This window comes from Botryllus schlosseri, chromosome 10 (assembly GCF_051294905.1).
Source record: "Botryllus schlosseri isolate E-star chromosome 10, Bs_hap1, whole genome shotgun sequence".
In the NCBI taxonomy this organism is placed as follows: Eukaryota; Metazoa; Chordata; class Ascidiacea; order Stolidobranchia; family Styelidae; genus Botryllus; species Botryllus schlosseri.
Window position 1 is genome coordinate 4526015 of NC_137245.1, and position 21016 is coordinate 4547030.

Genomic DNA, 21016 nt, shown 5'->3' on the forward strand with positions numbered 1-21016 from the left:
CACACAGGTACCAGCCAACAAAGAGATATACGGAAGAAATCACAACATACATCAACATAATAGCCAAGTGCGAGGATCCTGAAAGAATCACGCGAAGAGAAGCATATGAAACATTGCTAAATAACCTAGCCGAGACCAACCAAGAAATGCAACACTGGAAGGCAATATGGCTAACATCCTCGGTCATGACTAAATATGTTAATAACCAAGAGAGAGATATATCATTCCGAATAGCAGGGTTTTAACCAAGTCACAAAGGCTCCGAGTCACAAGTCAATATCACTTTTTTTATTTTTGACTCGAGTCAAGACGAGTCATTTTTAATTCCCACCGTGTCAAGTCCGAGTCCAAGTCAGCGAACAGAGGATCGAGTCCGAGTCATGGTATTATGACTCGAGTCCGAGTCCAAGTAATTGTGTTGACTGCTCAGTTTCCAGTTAAAGTCTTCCTAAACCAACTTTTTAAACTCTGTTTGGTGATATTGAATGGTTCGCATTTATAATATATCAATTTTACTCTCTTTTAGCAGTTTCTGGTCGCATTTTTAAGCACCAGTACCAACAAACGAAATCCCAATAATATGTTGGCTTCGAAATTACAATGAAATGTCGGTCTTGGCCGACTGAATCTCGAGTCAATGACTTGCTTCGAGTCATGCGCAATGACTCGAGTCCAAGTCGAGTAAATACACAGATTGACTCGAGTCGAGTCGAGTCATTTCCGTATTTTGAGAAAATGACTCGAGTCGAGTCGAGTAATCCGAAAATCGTGACTCGAGTCTGACTCGAGTCGAGTCATGACTCGAGTCAATACAACCCTGCCGAATAGTAGGCTAACCGAAGCTATATTTACAGGATCAAAAATGAAAAAGGCAAAATGGACCCACAGGAAACATATGCCAAATAAAAGCCAGTGCAAACCATTCGGAATATAGAATTACGCACTTGTATGTAGAATAACAAAATACAAATAAATGTTTTATTTTATCGGGAACGAACTCGCAGAAAACCGTGGCAAGATAACGCAGTGGTATAATCCGCGGCTGCAACATAATGGGTGCGGGTTTGAGTCTGACCGAGGTCGATTTCAGAATTCTTATACTCAAGTGTTGGAGGTTTACCTAGGCTCCTCCTCCCCACCTCATCCGCGTCAGCGGTGTCTTACAGAAGCCTAGAGGTAGGCCGTGCTATAAGTCGGCAGTTACGGAAAATAAGAAGAATATTGACCTGGTGTAAATGACCATAGTAGTCGACAAACGCCATGAATACCCCAAAACAAACAAACAAACTCGCAGAAAGAGTCGGAGCAGACATCGATATAACCGAAGAGCAGGCATACAAAAATACATACTCTGGTGGACACTGGATAACCACCATGTGTTATTCTTTTTATGTTATGTTACTTTGCGGTAATATTGCACTTGGAAATAAAAGCACTAAAATCTATTGCAAATGCTATTGTGCAGGCCAGCGATTATATCGTGCGCACCAAGCCATTACAGGTGAGATTGTGCAGGCCAACGATGGTATAGTGTTTGTTTGTTTGCATTGTGGTATTCATGGTGTTTGTCGACTACTATGGTCATTTTCTCAGGGCGGATGTTCTTCATTTTTATTCCGTAGCTGCCGATTTATAGCACGGCCCACTTCTAGGCTTTCTTTGCTTTTTTAGTCTACTGATCACGAAGCTCTGTGCGGCCCGCGAGAGTCTAAAGAAACTTATCAAAAATATTGATAGAATGCATACTCAAAATCGAATTAATGCAGGGACTTGATCATTCTTTTTTTAGTATACTTTACCATATTAATTACATAAATAACATTATTATTTAACATAATTAATTCTAAGACAGTGGTTTTCAAACGGGGGGGGGGGGGGAGGGGGTACCCTCATTTCGGGTCGTGGAAGCATCTGAAGAGGGCGCGAAGCTGAGCTCAACTGAAATTTTTACAATTCTAGGGTAAGTACTTCCTATTTTACTTTTATGTTCAATTTCTTGCGCGCAGAGGTGGTCAAAGTAGTCAAGAAAGTTACTCAAGTAAAAGTAGAAGTAGCAACGAAAAAATCTACTCAAGTACGAGTAGAAGTACTTCATTCACAAGCAACCTAAAACTACTTGAAGTAGAAGTAGAATTGGCTGACTTTAAATCTACTCAAGTAAGTAAGTAGTTGTGAAAACAATCCTATAATTCGGTCACAAGGATTGTCAAAAGGTGCAAATTGAACTATGCGAAAGGTATCCAATTTTCGACAGCATAAACATTCGTCCGCATCATGGGATGAAATTGAGAGTGTTGATATGGAAATGCGATATTAATCCTCTGTTTTCTCGAACAGCACGTTTTAGAAAATATCATGGTAAGGCGCGCTCCCCCATATTATAAGGCCCGTAGTTTAGTCGTAGAGCAATACGGAGAAGTTGTACCATGTAAACACTGCGCGATTAGTAAACGTTAAAACAAATATGTTGGATCGTAAAAATGCCATATTGTGTAGCTTTATTTCCGGAAATTAACGGCATTAGTACACTTGCTTTTATACTTCAACGTGTATGTTATCCAGTCAAAAGAACTGATTACCGTAATTTTCCATGTATAATCCGCAAGATTTACACGATTTTTTGCCCTAAAATCGGGGGGTGCGTATTATACATGGGAACAACACGCTTGAAAAAATTCTCCCTCGATAAAAAAAACTTGAAATCACACCTTTCTTCATATTTGTTTCCAATCGCGCATCACTTTCAGCCATCGCGGGTAGTAATTCGTATTAAAGAGTGTGACGCGCTGCCAATTAAGGGAAGCGCGTTTCTAATTAACGAGAGCCGTTCGCACAATCACGCGATCTCCTGCTGAGTTGGTTTACCGTTTGTACGCGGGCGAAATGAGGTCAGTAATAGACACTCGCACGCGGCAATTCTCGCCAATTCATCGCGTCAACGATCATCATTGGTTTATTAGCAATTTTATCAGTTCAATACACCACAAAAATGCGATAGGCTACAATGAAAGAAAGGAAGATGTCGAAGCGACTAGGTTGTCTATGGAATCTGACACCCACCTTGGCCTAGGCGATGTAAAGAGGAGGCATGCACACTGAATGAAGGTAAAGAAGATAGTATAGAAAAAGAATGCGACAAGAAATAGGGCGGCATGTCATGGGAAGCGAGATCGATAGGTCAGTCGTGGTCCGGTAATCTTGAGGATGGACTGTATTTATTTAGTAGTAATTGCTTGTATTTCGACTTGAATGTGGACATGCTCGTCGACTGTCGGATGACCGGCGGGATACTGTTCCATACATCAGGTCCGGCATATTTGATGGAGCGATGATCTTTTCGGTCGATCATATGATATTTGGACGACGTGGACGCGCGTGTGTTGTACTTGTGCGCTTTTGATTCAGAGGTAAAGAAGTCATTGAAATATTCGGGGCAACGACCGCAGTGAAACTGATACATGAACTTGGCGATTTCTAGTTTCCGCATATCTTCTATGTTTAGGACGCCGAATCTCTTCAGCAGCGACTTATTGGATGGGCAGCCAGGTCCCTTTGGGGCCCTAGCTATGATTCGGAGTACTTTGTGCTGTAGTTTCTGCAGTGGCTTGAGTGCAGTTTTACTGGCAGCCCCCCAACAGAGGATGCCATAATGTAACTTCGATTGGATTAAGGATTTGAAGAGTATCAGAAGAACCCATGCTGGCATGAAGCGCTTAAGGCTGTAGAACAGGCCGCACTTCGGTGATAATTTAGTTTCTAGGGACTGAATATGACTCTTCCAGGACATGTTCGAGTCCAGTAAAACTCCGAGATATTTGGCATTATCTGTGTTGGAAACGGGCTGACCAGCGATATTAACGGTTAGGTTATTTTTTGAATTTACTGTCAGCAATTGCGATTTCGAGGCGTTTATGCAAAGGTTGTTCTGGGCCGTCCACTCATGGACTTTGGGCATTTGGTCACCAGTCAGGGCATCCAGCTCTGCCGTCGAAGATGCGGAAGAGAGGAGGTGAGTATCATCAGCGAACAGTGTGGTGTTCAATGAGGAGGTTTCAAAAATGTCGTTGACATATAAGGTGAAAAGGACCGGTCCAAGTACTGAGCCCTGGGGCACACCACAGGTCACCGGGTGAGGAGAAGACAAGGTGTCTGAGATCGCAACCATTTGTTGGCGTCCAGTGAGGTAACTTTTCATGAGCTCAAGTTGTGGGCCCCGAAGTCCGTAACGCGCCAATTTCGAGATGAGAATTTTATGATCTACGCAGTCAAACGCTTTTTTTAGGTCGAGAAAAATGCTACATCCCACATTTCGCTTCTCTGAGATATCATAGTACTGTTCGGCCACTGTTAGGAGGGCATGAGCGGTTTGGTGTTTGTTTCGGAAGCCAAATTGTTGAGGGGAAATGACAGACATTTTGGCGAGGAATGAAGACAGGCGGGAGAGGAGCAACTTTTCGAATACAATCCCGATGCATGGGAGAACGGATATCGGACGGTAGTTTGTGACATTAGTTCTATCCCCAGCTTTGTGTACAGGGACTACTCTGGCTTTTTAGATAGCTCGGGTAGACTCCATTTTCTATCATGAAGTTGAAAAAATGGGCCATATATTGACCGATATGCAGGCTTATCATTTTTAAAAACCATGATGGGATTTGGTCATAGCCGTCGGCCTTGTGCGATTTCAGTTTGTGGATGGCTACTTCTACTTCGTATTTGGTCGTAGGTTCAAGCACAATTGACTGGGATATCGATCTCACCTCTGACCTGGCCGACACAGGTTTTGTAATAGAAGAAGCAATATTTGGGCCTACGTTACAAAAATACTCATTGAAGTGATTCGCGATCGCCGCCGGGTCTGAAAGTTTGTTTCCGGTATCCGAATTCACAATTTCCGAAACAGACTTATGGCCTTTTTTTCGATGTAGGAGAGAGTTAAGTCCTGACCAGGCCCGAACAATCGCATACAAGAGGCCATGTGCGCAAGATATATTCGCTTGCGTAACAGCGTAATCAGTCGCATCTCCATCAGACCTGTTGCGCATGACATAACCGTTAGCCTAGGCACAATCGCATCTGTAATAGGCATCATGCTCAAGATGTCGGTTCGTTGGCCTAAACTAACTCGCCGTCGGCCTCGCAGGCTTTGGCTGCCATCTACTATCGTTTAGAGCAGTGATTCCCAAGCGCGGCCCCGAGGGCCGCATGCAGCCACCAGATAGCCTTCTTGCAGCCCCCAAAATATATTAAGAAATCGATTTATGACAAAAAAATAAAATTTATATTTATAAAATAATCTTGCTTGGCTTGGTCTCTGTAGTTTTTAATTATAGAATTGCAGAAAAGTTTCGAGTATAGACTGCTAACGTTACGTCACTGCTGTTTCAATGCAATGTGCCCTAACTTTCCAGTTGAACGAGCAGTAGCTATCGATTTAAATAGGTATTGATAACTTTCAAAACCGGAGGAAAATCCTGAAAATGGTAAATTTTTCCCACTTCGTTGTCGCTTGACTAAAAAAGAAAAAGAGGCTAAGCTCCCGGAAAATACAGTTTTTCTTTCACATTAACAGATGGTTGACTGAAAAAAAAGGTTGCACCCCACTGCCGCTCCCCAAATCCTCAATTGAGGGGGGCCGAACTCGAAGGGTGGCCAAAATTATTTCGTGAATTAGCATAAATTATAGAGTGTTTTTTGAAAATTTATGCAACTTTTTCAAAAAATTTTCGCGCAAGGCGCGATTTCTATCCACACATATCTTGAATATTGGGTACTCTTCCCCAAGAAAAAATACGCAAGATTTATAGAAATGGGAATATCAGCGTTGGCCATGACCGCACCACAACGCACCAAGAGATATAAAATTTTAGGCCATGTGACATGTGACTCCACGAAGTGTGTCAGAACGATCGGCAGCGAGAAAGCCTTGGCCGTAAAGGACTGCTTTTATGCTGACCAAAAACTTCGAAATACCAAAAACTTTGTTATATAAACAAAATGCATATAGGTTTAATTGTCGATATAGGCGCCCAAATGACTGGCGCCGAATGTTTTTGTCTTGGCAATCTGAACCTCACAAGACAAATACCATCCCGCAGGAAAGAAAATTATACGCCAGTGAAGAAATACCAATCTGAAATCGTGTGAACTTTAAGCTTATAGTAGGTTTGGGCAATTCTACAATTTTTGATATAGCAGACAGGAGGTCAAAATAACATCATGTAAAGGAGTCATCCCTATAGGAGTCCGCCCGCCCGAAGATGTTTAATTTTACGGGGTCTGCAGTTTCAAAGACACCTCTCACTCAGCTCTACCGGTAAATCTGATTACGTGGGCAAAGAGAACAACCATTCAATTCCCGATCTTATTCACCGATTTTATCATGAATTATCGAAATATTCACGCGTCGCGCTTTCTCACTAAACAGCACAACTTTAATTTCGTGGCAAAGGCGAACAGCGTGATGCGGGGTCAGTTTATTACCCTATGGGAGCCCGGGGTCCTGACGAAGTGCTGTTACGTTCCTGCCAACGGGTATACCCCCGGAGATGTTTAATTACTTGTGAGGGGGGCCTATACCTTTTCTAACACACCTCACTCAGCTCTACCGGTAAATCAGATTACGTGAACAGAGACAGGATGAAAATTGATAGCAATACATGCAATTCCCGATCATATTGACCGATTCATTGATGGAACTGAAGAAATTTCTCGCGCTTCGCGCGTTTAGGCGAGAAAAGTCGATTCACTCAACGGACACCCAATGCAGCAGATAAGTAGCTGTAAACAGTGTACACTTTTGAAATCTCGCCAGGGCAATAAAACTACTCCAAAATAGCCATGATGACAGTTTGGGTCCGTTTCATAGCCGTAGTATTCGTGCGGCCCCGACGGCACTCTGAAATTCTAAATTTGGCCCTCACACCGAAAAAGTTTGGGAACCACTGGTTTAGAGACAATACCGTTGATTGTATAATGATTAGCAATCGCATCTTTAAAAGTTCTCCTCGTGCTCAAGATGTCGTGTCGCTAGCCTGAACTATCCTGCTGCCCGCCTCGCAGGCTTTGACTGCTATCTACTATCGTTTAAAGACAATCCCGCTAGTTGTATAATGATTAGCGATCGTCGTGTAATGATTGTTCAACAGTGACATCGCAAAACAGAATGACATCGTATACGAAATCGGAACTATTCATGTACTGAAATGCAGGGTGCGTACTATACATGGGTACAGGCTTTTTCCAAAAATTCACATGCAATTTTAGGGGTGCGTATTATACATGGGGGCGTACCAGGGCCGTAACAGTACTTCGTCAGGCCCCCCCCCAAAACTTTGGTCTTGGGCCCCCCATAGGGTTATAGACCTAACTTCTGGGGGCTTCGCCGCCCAGACCACCCCTCGGCGATACACTGTTTACCACTATTCATCTTGTTAATTGGGAGCTTGTTGAGTGAGCCGCCTTTTGCCGCCTAAGCGCGCGAAGCGCGGAAAATTTCTAGAATTCATGATTCCATCGGTCAGTATGGTCGGGAATTGCATATATTGTTATCAATTTTTATCTTCTCTCTGCTCACGGAACCAGATTTGCCGGTAGAGCTGATTGAGGTGTGTTTGAAAAGGTAGGACCACTCAATAATAATTAAACATCTTCGGGCGTATACCCGTTGGCAGGACAAAACTGCACCTCATAGTCGTCGGGCCCCCAAAAACGTGTGGGTCTTGGGTTCTCATAGGGTGATAAAACGATTCCCCCCATCACTTTGTTCGCGTTTGTCACGGAATTATCTGTAGGCTACTGTGTTGTGAGCAGTCGCGAGGCGCGAAAATTTTAGATAATTGATGATAAAATCGGTCAATCAGATCGGCTATTGCATATATATTATGCTATCAATTTATTGTCCTCTCTACTCACGTAATTAGATTTACCGGTAGAGCTGAGTGAAGTGTCGTGAAAACGGGAGGGCCCGTAAATAATGATTAAACATCTTCGGGCGGGCGGCCATTACCGCGCCACGACCCACCATGACATACAATCAAGTTTTAGGCCATATAACATGCGAATCCAAGAAGTGTGCCAGAACGATCGACAGCGAGAAAAGCTTGGCCGAAAAGGCCTAAGCCCTTATGCAGACCGAAGGCTATACAAAATGCATATAGGTTTAATTGTCCATAGGCGCCTAAATGACTGGCGCCGAATGTTCCTGTCTTTGCAATCTGAACCTCACAAGACAAATATCATCCGGCTGGGAAATATTTTTTGTGTCAGTGAAGAAATACCAATTTGAAATCGTGTGCGTCTCTTAGTTTAGAAGCCTATTTGGGCGATTCTATATTTTTTGATATAGCAGACTGGAAGTCACGAAATAACATCATGTAACGAAGTCATATCAACAGGTCCCAATACCCAATAATATAGAAAAACCGGTACTTAAATTCGCGCGCAGCGCGAAAAATTTTTAAAAAAATTGCATAAATTTTCAAAAGAATACTCCATGATTTATGCTAATTCACGAAATAATTTTGGGCCCCCTTCGAGCTCGGCCCCCCCCCAATTGGGGGGTTTGGGGTGCGGCAGTTACGGGGCTGGGGCGTACTATACTTGGAAAATTGGAAAACGGGAAGAGTGAAAATGTGGTGTGAACGGAGCCACGCCAACCCGCTACCTAAATTATATTCAACGATACTTACGTGTAATCCTACTGGTATCGCCGTATCCACTGCGCGTGAAGCGCAACGAAAATTCCGAGCTTTACTCAACTTTTATGAAAATTTAATGTTTATACTCCGTGAAAACAGCCCCGAAAATCATCAGGCTATCTTCATGAATGGAGGATTGAACTACTTCTACTTGACAAAATGAAAATAGCGAAAAGTAAGCAAGTAGATCACAAAATATTACCAAGTAGAAGTAGAAGTAGCGAAAATCAGATCTACTTGAGTAAGTACCAGAAGTAGAGAAAAACTACTTGAGTACTTCGAAAAAGTAGAAGTACTTCGTTACTGACCACCTCTGCTTGCGCGACAGCCCGATCTCAAGGCCCACGCAGTTTGTGTCTTGGGTAGATTCCGTTCTCAGTATGCGTAAAGTTAGGCGATTTATATTTTATCTACACATAGTAGAAGCGTGTTTGAAGCTAACATGGTCATGATGCTGAAAAGTGGAATTGGTAAATCTATGACCAGATCGCTGCTCACAGATTTAAATTTAAATCCTGTTCTAATAATCGGGACAACCGACAAATTGGTTATTGCGGTCGTCCAGCGTATGAAATCTCGCCACTGTTTCTCATGCTTGTCCGATATCATCAAAGTAATGTTTGGTTTGCATTGAATATGCATATTTATTATCTCCATGTCATCACTATATGATATAATCAAACACCACTACTTCTTTTTGGTGTATAGTCCTAATTTTATATAGTGCGCCCCGCGAATGGATTCAGATGTCGGACGCGGCCAGCGAGCTCAAAAGTTTGCCCACCCCTGCCCTAGCCGAATGGAGATGCGAATCTTTAATCCAGTGGAACTAGGCTTTTTGAAGACGCGATAAATCAGGCCTGCGAAGATTCCCGAGTGTGGGGCAATCAATGACCTAATTTCGCTAACATCTCAATAGGAGATCGCGTCGAGTTACATTGTGCGTGCAGACACGATTCTCGCTAATTGGCAACACGCTTCTCGCTAATTGGCTGCCTGCAACAATGATAATTCGACTTATTGAAACCAGAGAGCTCTAGATAACCTCGATTGGAACTAACTAAAAAGTGTAAAACGCATTAGCAACGAAACTCTTTTAATCGGTTAACCAGCAGAATTATATCCGGCAGGGTTGTAATGACTCGAGTCACGATTTTCTGATGACTCGAGTCAGTTTTTCAAAGTACGGAAATGACTCGACTCAACTCGAGTCAATCTGTTTATTGACTCGACTTGGACTGGAGCCATTGCGCATGACTGAAACCAAGTCATATGACTCGAGACTCAGCCAGCCAAGACCGATATTTCGTTGTAATTTCGAAGAATAGTAAGGTAACCATCCTATTGGGATATCGTCTATTGGTTCTGGTGTTTGAAAATGTGACCAAAACTATTAAATGTGAGAAAAATTAGTATAATATAAAGGCGAACCATTCGATATCACCAAACAGAGTTATAAAAGTGGGTTTAAAGATACTTTAACTAAAAACAGAGCAGTCAATACAATGACTTGGACTCGGACTCGAGTCACAGTACCATGACTCGGACTTGAACCTCTGCTGGATGACTTGGACTCGGACTTGACTCGGTGGTGAATTGAAAATGACTCGACTTGACTCGGTTCAAAACTATAAAAGTGAGATTGACTTGTGACTCGGAGCTTTGTTTCTTGGTTACAACCCTGATATCCGGATATCTGATAGAAAAAATTGCGGTTAATCGGTTAACCGGCAAACCGTTATGCGGATAACCCGATCCTAATTTCAGAATCATATATCATAGTGCGATAGTGATTAGAATTCTCCGATACTGTATATATTAGGTCTAACTCACTTTACTGAGTATGATTTCATGTTAAAATCAACCTATCAATATGTCATGAATTGTACAAGCGAATGATATAGGAAGAACTGTGCAAAGTATTCATCATTGGCTTCCAAGTAAAAGTAATAATAACTCCGTCCACTTCTATTCACGGATTGGATTTTGAAAGGTAGAAAGTATTTTAGTGATAGGTTTGTATCAATTTGCTGTATGAAATCGTCATAAAGAATCGGAATCGCCATTATAACGTAACAGTTGAATCTATTTTTCAATATTGTTCCTTCTTGTAACGTTCATCTTTTTGGATTAGCTTGATAGACGAATCTTGCAATTTATAAAGTCGCTACCACTGATGAACCGCCAGATATTTGCGACCCCTCTTTCAAAACTACTTATGGAGCTACTTACCTCATTACTTTTAAATCCAGGATTTGCTACTTCCACTTGAAGTAGTTTTAAGGACGTCTTGGAAACACAATGACTAGGATTCTTCTTTATTAAGCGATATAATTTTGTTCGATTTGGACTTGAACGTTTGTTTGCCTCGTGCCGTTTGATATTACTTCGAAAATGGAAGCCACTCATGATTAGGTAAGGCCGTGAGCCTCGTTTTCAATCAATGCTTAATTATATACACACGTTTATGCCAAAGTAAACGCGATCGAGGTGTGCATAAGTTCTATTTTATAGTCTAGGCTCGATATTACTGTTAAGACTATTACGAAATTTGTGATATTTCTTAATCGAACTATGCGTCTTACTATACTCAACTGCTCTTTAGTGAATATACCAAATTTGTAACTTCACACGTTTTGGTGTTCAACTGACCTAATTGAAAAGAAGGTCATGAACACCACATTCACTCGACCGTAATTTCATCTACAAGTCCTCAAAAGATTCCTCAAACCCTCAAAACGAATAGGGCACACGGGCACTAAACAACCCGAATTATTCGCAATGCAGGTGCGCATAAGAATACGTTGTATTCCTTATTTTCGTTGTATATTTCGACATATATTACATGAATACCTACTATGAGATAGGCCGTGATAGGGTATGGATGAAATTGGTTGAAAATCGAATAGTGGAAGGTGAACCAGGAATAATCGTTCAAGATTGCAGCAGACCCGAAACTATATAAATAGAAGAAAGTATCCGTGATTGACCTTTTCTACTTTAAACTCTGTTATCTTCCGCAAATCATCCTGCTTAGCCAACAGTTCTTCAATCAATTTGACAAATCGTGCATCAAAAAGTCTCTCGTAAAATTCCAGCATTGTACGTAATTCTTCTGCGACGAAGAGAACCCTCTCGAATGATAGACTGGAATCCTGTGCAAAGAAAATGTTAGTTTCGTCATAATCTACGGAAGACCGAAACATTCAAACAAGAGAGATTATTATCACTACTCTACTGATGCCTATTGCGGGAAAGGTGACTTGATCGCGGTATCTGAACATAGCTTGCTTAACGAGTCTTTGTTTTTATTTTGGGGTATTCATAGTGTATGCCGACTACTATGGTCATTTACACCAGGCCGATATTCTTCTTATTTCCCGTAACTGCCGACTTATAGCACGGCCCACCTCTAGGCTTCTTTAAGACACCGCTAACGCGGATGAGGTGCTTAACGAGTCGTTCATCAGTACCAAGGTCAGAAAACTAAACTTGATTAAGCACAGCGCGTACGTATAGGACAGAATATGAAACTTGAAAGGCACGAAGTAGGGATGGTGTGAACCTCTGTGAACACGAACGTGAACCTCATGACGTCAAGTGACGTCATATTGCTAATTCCAACACTACATTTCAGCGAAGTGATAGCCTATATTAATGTACACAATAACCTAGCGACGACTCGCGCCACATAATGTCACAATGCTGAGCACATATTGACGTTTTAAACGTTGCCAAAATTTGGGCATTAAAACGATACAATAATAAATGTATCAACTGGATCAATCAAATGATATAATAATCCCATAAAATCAGTATCTTCCGTCTCTTTGCCAACAATTTGCCAACACGAGGACTTGCAAGGAATATGAGCTTACGTCTTAACCTTTTATGTCAGACCGAACAATGTATTCGGCGTCTGAGTATTGCTACGTTGATACTGAGCAGAGTGTAAAACGGGTTTCTACTTGCTACCGATATTACCTCGTTAACAAGCTATACAGCGGTAGCCAACACTCCAACCGCACGGATTTGGTTTTTATGATACAATAAACATATGAAGTCAAGATTGACACCGTACGCCTGCTAGATTTTTTACACCAGACAACGATCTCGACGATAGCTGGATATTTCGAGCAAACTTTCCTATCAAAGCAAGTAAAATTTTTGAGATGACAAGGTGCGTGCTCGTTTAGTGTTGATTTTTTATGCTGCCACCGCCATCCATAGAATGGCCCGCAGGTGAAATGCAATAAATTTCAACCAAATATGTTATATGAAGTGAAAATTGTAATATATGAAAAAGGACCACAGTGCATAATCTACCAAGGCTCGTTTGTTAACGTGAACGTCTAAATTTCTGAGGTTCACACGCAGAACGCGAACGTGGACCTCACGTTCACACCATCTCTAGTACGAAGGTCAGAATATGAAACTTGAAGCACAACGCCATAATGCGGCTCATTATGATGCCCATTTCCTATAACAGTCGGCGAGTGATACAGTGTATTCTGATGTAGTGTGAAAAGATGGAATGCAACCTTTCTGCAAAATGGTGGCCATTAAAAATTCACGAATACTGTAGCAACGGTAGGCCTACTGTTGCAGTCCTTCGCCATTTGAATAATACTGTAAAGGCATATATAATTATATCTAGGAAGCATCGCCTTTTTGTAGCCTAGTCATAGGCATCCTCGTTCTTCAGCATTGTAGTGCTGCAATTAAACTTTCGACTTGTATATGCTGGGCTTTGTACCTTTCATGAGGCTTATCTCTCTTTTCGTGCTTTCGGACAGTAAATACACAAATTTTTTGCTATCGTGATTTGAAATGTTCAAAATCTCTAGTCATTCAGTAACATCGATAGAAAATACCAATAATCATTGAAGGTTTCACAATTTAAGTTCACTCATCCTGACGACAGGTGAGGCACCTGGCCTCTCCTGGGCCCACGTCACTGACGTATCATACCGCACATTGGGCATTTACTGTTTTAGTAGCCATGTTTGGCTCTACCTACGCCTGTGGCGAAGGCCCTCGGATCTTGGCATTACTGTAAAAAGTGTGTAAATAATAGATTCACACTTTCTCCGCTGACTAGGCCTACATCCGTTGGAAATACATATGGTCATTGTGTTAAACTTCGCAAAATATCGTATGCCTCTCACTGTAATACAATTGAAAAGATTGAATAGTATATTCATATTGAAGTGGCCCCGGATATTTTCGGCTGACACTCCTCAGGGGTAATCGTCAGCCGTTCGAATATATCTCCTGCTGATAATAATCTGTAAGGCAAGTGATTGCTCCGAAGTTGCAGCACGGAAATTGCGCTAGGACGCTTTCTTTGAGTCAGTTTGCATGAAATACTTTTCAATATCGTGTATTGTATCAAATCGGCTAGGACTAACGTTTAAGATCAAGGTGCTTATAAAATAGGGTAATTCGCGAGATACACGCATCGTCACGTATCAGACGTGCTTATATGATGGGAATTTATTATTATTGAATCGCGTCACCATGTTAGGATACGGCACATAGCCACATCACGAATGGATATGTTTGATATAAATTTGAATAATATCGGTTATTTAAAGAGCTTCTTGGAGTAACAGAACTTCAATATACAATCGAACAGTATTTTCATATTGAAATGAACCCGAGTATTTTCGGCTGAAACTCGTCAGGGGTAATCGTCAGCAACTGGTAGAGAATTTGTAAGGACATTATATATCAAAAATCGTATCACAAAATATGACGTCACCAGCATGAAACGTCGAATGAAAGAGTGTTCAGTGCAATATTCCTAGGTGGTACACGAAATCCTTCTGCTGACAGAGTTTCGGCTGGTGTATTTTGATAAACGCTTAAACTCGCTTCCTTCACCAGGCCTTGGAATTTACAATTGAAAAAGAACACAACGCATAACAATTTCTGGACGTTTTAGTCGAAAAGCACAATACCAACATGACGCATGTCTTCAGTAAACCGACATTCACCGGCCAATATCATCGCTGGAATTCATTTAGTCCTTGACGCAGAAAAATTGACCTCATAGGCATCCTCGTGCATATAGCGCTGTGATATGTTCGGTTAACAAACTGAGTTTAGAACTTGACAACATCCGAAAAATCCTACCTGATAACGGTTACCCTGAACACGTCCTCAACCGCGGCATAGAGAGGAATTTAACGCAATTCAACGCAGAAAAATCAACAGAGCCGAACAACAATGAAAGATTTTTATATTCATCTACCTTGGATTGGTCCCATTTCCACTCGTTTCGAAAAACAATCGATTTCTCCGGTAAGCAAGTGTTACGACAGAGTCAAAATCAATGTGATTTTTACGACTACGCAACTTCTCCCTTCGACACGCAAAGACGTATTTCCTTCACTTCAACAAAGTGTAGGGTATGTGTAGTGTAATGTGGTGTACAAATATAAGTTTCACAGTGACTGTGGCTACCTTAGAAGAACATAAAAGCGTTAGCAGGAACGCATAAACCAGCATGTCCCCAGACTTATCAGAACACGTGCTCACGCTCGGTGTAAAGCTCCCCCTATTGTCTCATCCGCTCAAGCTTGATGCTGAGCGATCAAATGCCATTAAATCTGCTATCGGCAAACATATGTTGGATAATCCGATTCGTGCGAATAATTATCGAGACGACAGATTTCGGGTCATTTAGAGGTTCCGTTCACACTTCCATTTGTGTGCCTTGCAGTCGACTTCCATCAAAATACACCAGCCTAAACTCTGTCAACAGAAGGAGTTCGTGTACCACTTAGGAATAGTGCATTGAACGCTCTCTCATTCGAAATTTCAGGCTGGTGACGTCATATTTTGTGATACGATTTTTATTATACAATATTATTTCCAATTCTACTAGTTGCTGACGATTACCCCCTGACGAGTGGCAGCTGAAGATATTCGGGTTCCTTGCAATATGAATATACTATTCAATTGTATATTGTAGCTCTTCAACTAAAACGATGTAGCTTAAGTTGGTACGAGTATTTACACAGATCATATACCGCACACGACGAATCCCATGTACTGAGATGGAATTTTCAATTGTTACGTTGCAGTTGATAGAAATATATGGCTCTTCGGGAGTAAAAATGGAAAATATAGGACCAATATGGCTCTTTGGACGAAAAAGGTTGTCGACCACTGCTATAGTGAAGCGCACGATCGATTTCGGAAACCGACAGCGTTATATGAACTGTATGGTAGCGATGGTCAATACGTAATGCGGAGCAAATACATTTCCTAACTGATGTAGCTGAATGTATTTTCCATCCATGGCTACGTTGGACTGTGGCATGTGATATCTACTTACATAGCCTGCGTTTCCGTTGTTCTTGTTCTTTATAGTGTTTTCGAATAGTCATTTACACCAGGGCGCTATTCCATGTTATGGTTCCATATCTGCCTACTTGTAGCTCGGCCCACTTCTAGACTAATTGTAAGACACCGCTTGAAACGGATGGCGAGGAGTAGATTAGATAACCTACGCGTGAAGATGGCTAATGTGATCAGAAATAGATTGCCGTCTCAGTCAGCCATCTCAGGTTTTATATATTTGCTAATCTTAATCCAAAGAAATCTGCATCCCCGATCAAAATCATGAATCTAGCCCTGATTTTACACAGTCTGAATGACGTCTTTAACCAAGTTTGATGTTAGTGGGTACATATTTAGCTTGGTTGATACAGTGTCCATTTCAATCACGTAATAGAAGATTCCACGATGGGGCAATAGAGAATATGAAACCGACATTGTTGAAAATGATGATTTTCATGTTACATGCGACATTGTGAAACTGTTGTATATATTGTGTATTCGTTGTATACTGTACTAGTGTTTGGAATATTCTGGAACTTTGTTAGCTAACCACTGGTCTCCCTGCGGGAGTGTGAATGACTCATATTGAAAGTGTTCTGGTCTCTCGTGTACGCTCGAGTTAATGTTTTTGATACTCGGGTATAATTGGTTTGATTCTGGGTTACCTCGTGGTAGTACGATACGTTGCTCGCAGTATGAACAGGTCCGCTGTAATATACTCTGCTGTGTGTGTTGGACTGGTGTTTGTCCAGTGTAAGAAATAGGGAATATCAAGCCGTAGGTAGAACGGAGTAGATCCTGAATTTCATCAGACATTAGGGTCTTAAATATAATACGTTGATGTTTTCCGTTTCAACCTATTCGTTGAGCAATCTGTATACAACTGAATATTTCACTGAAGAAAACAAATTAAATATGTATTGCACAATGTATACTTGCAAAGGCTAACAGGGTGCAACGAAAACGCTCTTGCCCCTCCGGTTCTCTTGCTGCTGTTGTTATTCATATATCAGTGTATATTTATCAGGTACTTTACGAGTGTGTATCAGGGTTGTAATAACTCGAGTCATGACTCGACTCGACTCCGACTCGAGTCACGATTTTCTGATGACTCGACCTGACTCGAGTCATTTCATCAAAATACGGAAATGACTCGACTCGACTCGTGTCAATCAGACTCGAACCAAGTCATATGACTCGAAACTCAGAAGGTCAAGACCGACAGTTCAATGCAATTTCGAAGAATAGTGAGGTAATCAAACTATTTGGATTTCGTACTGATACTTGAAAATGCAAGCAGAAACCACTAAATGGTGGGAAAATTAGTACATTATAATTGCGAAGCATTCGATATCACCAAACCGAGTTAAACAAAGTGTGTTTACCAAGCCTTTAACAGGAAACTGAGCAGTCAACACAATGACTTGGACTCGGACTCGAGTCATAATACCATGACTCGGACTTGACCCTTTTCTCGTTGACTTCGATTCGGACTTGACTCGGTGGTGATTTGAATATGACTCTACTTGACTCGAGTCAAAACTATAAAAGTGAGAGTGACCTGTGACTTGGTTACAACCCTGGTGTGTGTGTATGGGGAGGGAGTCAGTGCCTCACCAGCCACGAGCCTCACCGCACGTCACTCTTCGTTTACAGCTTCCTGAGGCCAGGTCATCAAAGCTCAATAATCGGGATTTCCAACCTTTATGTTCAAGTGTCCTTTAATCTCGTCGAAGCTCGAGCTGGAGCGTATCTTAATGACGTCTCCTTCGTTCCTCAATTCAAACCACAGCTGCCCTTCAACCAGCCAAACAACCTGAATATTGTTTAGAAACTATTAAGCTATTAAATTTAGGCTACTTTAGCCTATTTACTAATCATATACGGGCATTTGGTACATTTCTATTCATTCGAAAGCATTAATGGACACTCGGACATCGTTTGTAAATTTGCAGTTGCTGTTTTTATGAGAATATGTTTTTCCCAGCACGCATGTAATATAGCTTGCAATGCCAATTCGGTATATGTGCCTTCAAACCAACCCTTCCACCATAACCGAACTGCATGTTTCAATATCCATGACCGAGAAATTTCAAAATTACGGGAACTTTTTCGCTACAGGGGCCTTTATCAATTGCAGCTCTCAGTGATATGAGAAGACGTCTGGCGCTCGGGGTAATTTCTGAACAAACCAATCCACCCTTATCCTCCCTTCCATGGCTGAAACTCTGCACGAAAAGTTACACAAGTCAGCTTGATCGAGTTTATGATTTACGCTGGTACCCTCCCTACGTTTGCCCTGACAGCTTTTCCTCTGCAAATATGTCCACTATGATAAAATGCACCCATGATAGTTAGCTATACAATGTCTGAGGACACTTTTTCAGAATTTTCAGACTAGCAAAACCGGAAGAAAATTCTGAAAAATGGTAAATTTTTCCTACTTCGTTGTCGTTTGAGTGAGAAAAAAGTCAACTTTCTCGCTCAGCCCCCAAAATAGCATTTCTTCCTTCACATTATCAGGTGGCTGACTAAAACAGATAGGTCAACTTTCCGGCTCAGTTCCCGAAACACTTGCCAGGGCGTTACTTCGGTGCTGATATACGGCATTCAAGTCGAATTCGGCCGTAAATCTGAACACAATTCTCAGAAGAAGAGGACAAAAGGGCGTCCTCCGAGGACACTTTCAAAAAATCGAAGAATAGGACAAATCCTCTAAAAGAGGACGTATGGTAACCCTAGTTAAAGTCAGTCTATACGCTAAATGAATATATAACAATACGTGGTAGTAGTAATTACAGTGTTCATAATGAAAGACGTCGCGGGCGGCGGGTTGAAAAGCCCTGTATTAGAACATCGAATCAGATGAGTATGGATGGCATGCAGTATAACGTCGACTTGCGTGAGCGATTGTAACGTAACAATTTTCCGCACACTCACGTATTACGTCTTCTTTATCATAGAATCGAACTCACTTCCCAAACCAAATTTCCTGATAGCGATTCAATCCGACGATGTCCAAGAAATGAACGTAGTGCTCTGGCTGAGATGTTGTTGAAACACAAATTCAGTTTCTTCACCTGAAAGGTGTAAATGTCGTGTTGACCAAAACCAGGCGTGAAAGTGACTCCAAAATCAAATCATTAGCGCCGAATATAAATAATATAGTCGGTATGTAGGCAAATATCATGCACAACGGAGAAGTCCTAATCGTACTTGGAATATGCGTAGTTCGTCTCCGAACGAATATTTTATCGTGCTAAACAACATGACATTTTCTTCAAGGAAGGTTTGGTTTCCGCTTATTTGATATCGCTTGTGCATCCAACGAAGGAAACAGAACAAAACCGCAATCGTGCAATATTGCAGCGGACGACCATCCATATACACACCAAACACTATCCATATAGTGATAGTGATATTTTTGTGATAGTGAGATCACAAATGATTAACTACATTCAGATATTTGCCACCCACAGTTGAAATGAAAAAGCCCGAACAATGTTTACGGCCATCCAACTCAATACTAGCATTTGTGGTAAGTGGGGCGCTCACCACTGTATCAGTGAAAACTAGGTACTTCGAATTTTTGTTGTGATGCAAATACACCATAGATTTGATGTCTATGTCGTGGAAAGGATTTGTCGGCAGTAGGCTACGTCCGATTACAGTATAGATCTAATCCATGAATAACGGACCTGTGGGACGCATTCACTTCAAGGTCGCCGAAAGTCTATGAGCCTGGTCCAGCTCAATGAGAAGACCAAAAAAATCACAATTTGTCTCAACAAGTACGTTATGTCAGTCAATGTTCCCTCTAAGCTGCGCACGTGCGCAAACGAGCAGTGCTCAAACGGTCTCTGCGCACAGAAAATCTAGGCTGCGCACAAAAATCCGAAGTGACGTATTTTTTAGTCGTTGCGCACTATGTTGTCCGGTGGACCACAAACTTTTCAAAGAATTTTTTTCGCGCTATGCGCGATTTAATATTGTCAGATATCTTGGTTATTGGGTACCCTTTGGCAACAAAAAATACGCATGATTTATAGAAATAGGCATTTGGGCGTCGGTCATTACCGCACCACGACGCGCCAAGACATATGAAGGTATAGGATATGTAACATGCCACTCCGAGAATTGCGCCAGAACGATCAGCAGAGAGAAAACCCTGGCCGAAAAGGACTGCCTTGTGCTGACCGAAAACTTCGATATATATGCAAATATGTTTAATTGTGCATAGGCACCTAAATGACTAGCGCCGAATCTTCCTGTCCTGGTGATCCAAGTCCCACATCAAGACAAATGCCATATCGAGGGAACATTATTTTCCAGTAAAGAAATACCAATTTTAAATTGTGTACGTCTTTTAGTTTTGTACGTTTGGGCGATTTCGTTTGACATAGCAGATAGGAGGTCACGAAATAGCATCATGTAACGAAGTCATTATACCAACGGGTACGCCCGAAGATGTTTTATTATTATTTAGAGGGCCTATCTATTCCAACACACCCCACTCTATCAGCTCTAACGGTAAATCTGATTATATGAGGAGAGAGAGGATAAAAATTGAAAGCAATATATATGCAATTCCCGATCCTATTGACTGATTTATTCATGAATTATATAATTTTATCGCGCTTCGTGCGTACAGGCTGTAGAGTAACTTAGCGGGTACCTGAGGTAGATGATAGGTACCTGAAAGCGCAGAGCTTCGCCCCCTAGAAGTTCGTTTTATCACCGTATGGGGGGTGATTGCGCACTGTTGTCCAAGGGCCTGCGCAGTGAGTTGACGTGTTTGCGCGGACTCGTGAAAAATTAAAGGGTGATGTCAGTGTCATGTGTCAAGTCTGTAATAAATGGCCCCACATTAAGATGATTTTAATGGTGACTTCAGAATTCAATGTTGGAATCGGATTCGGATTATATATGTATCTAAAAATGAAAAATGTCCAGATTCGACATGAGTC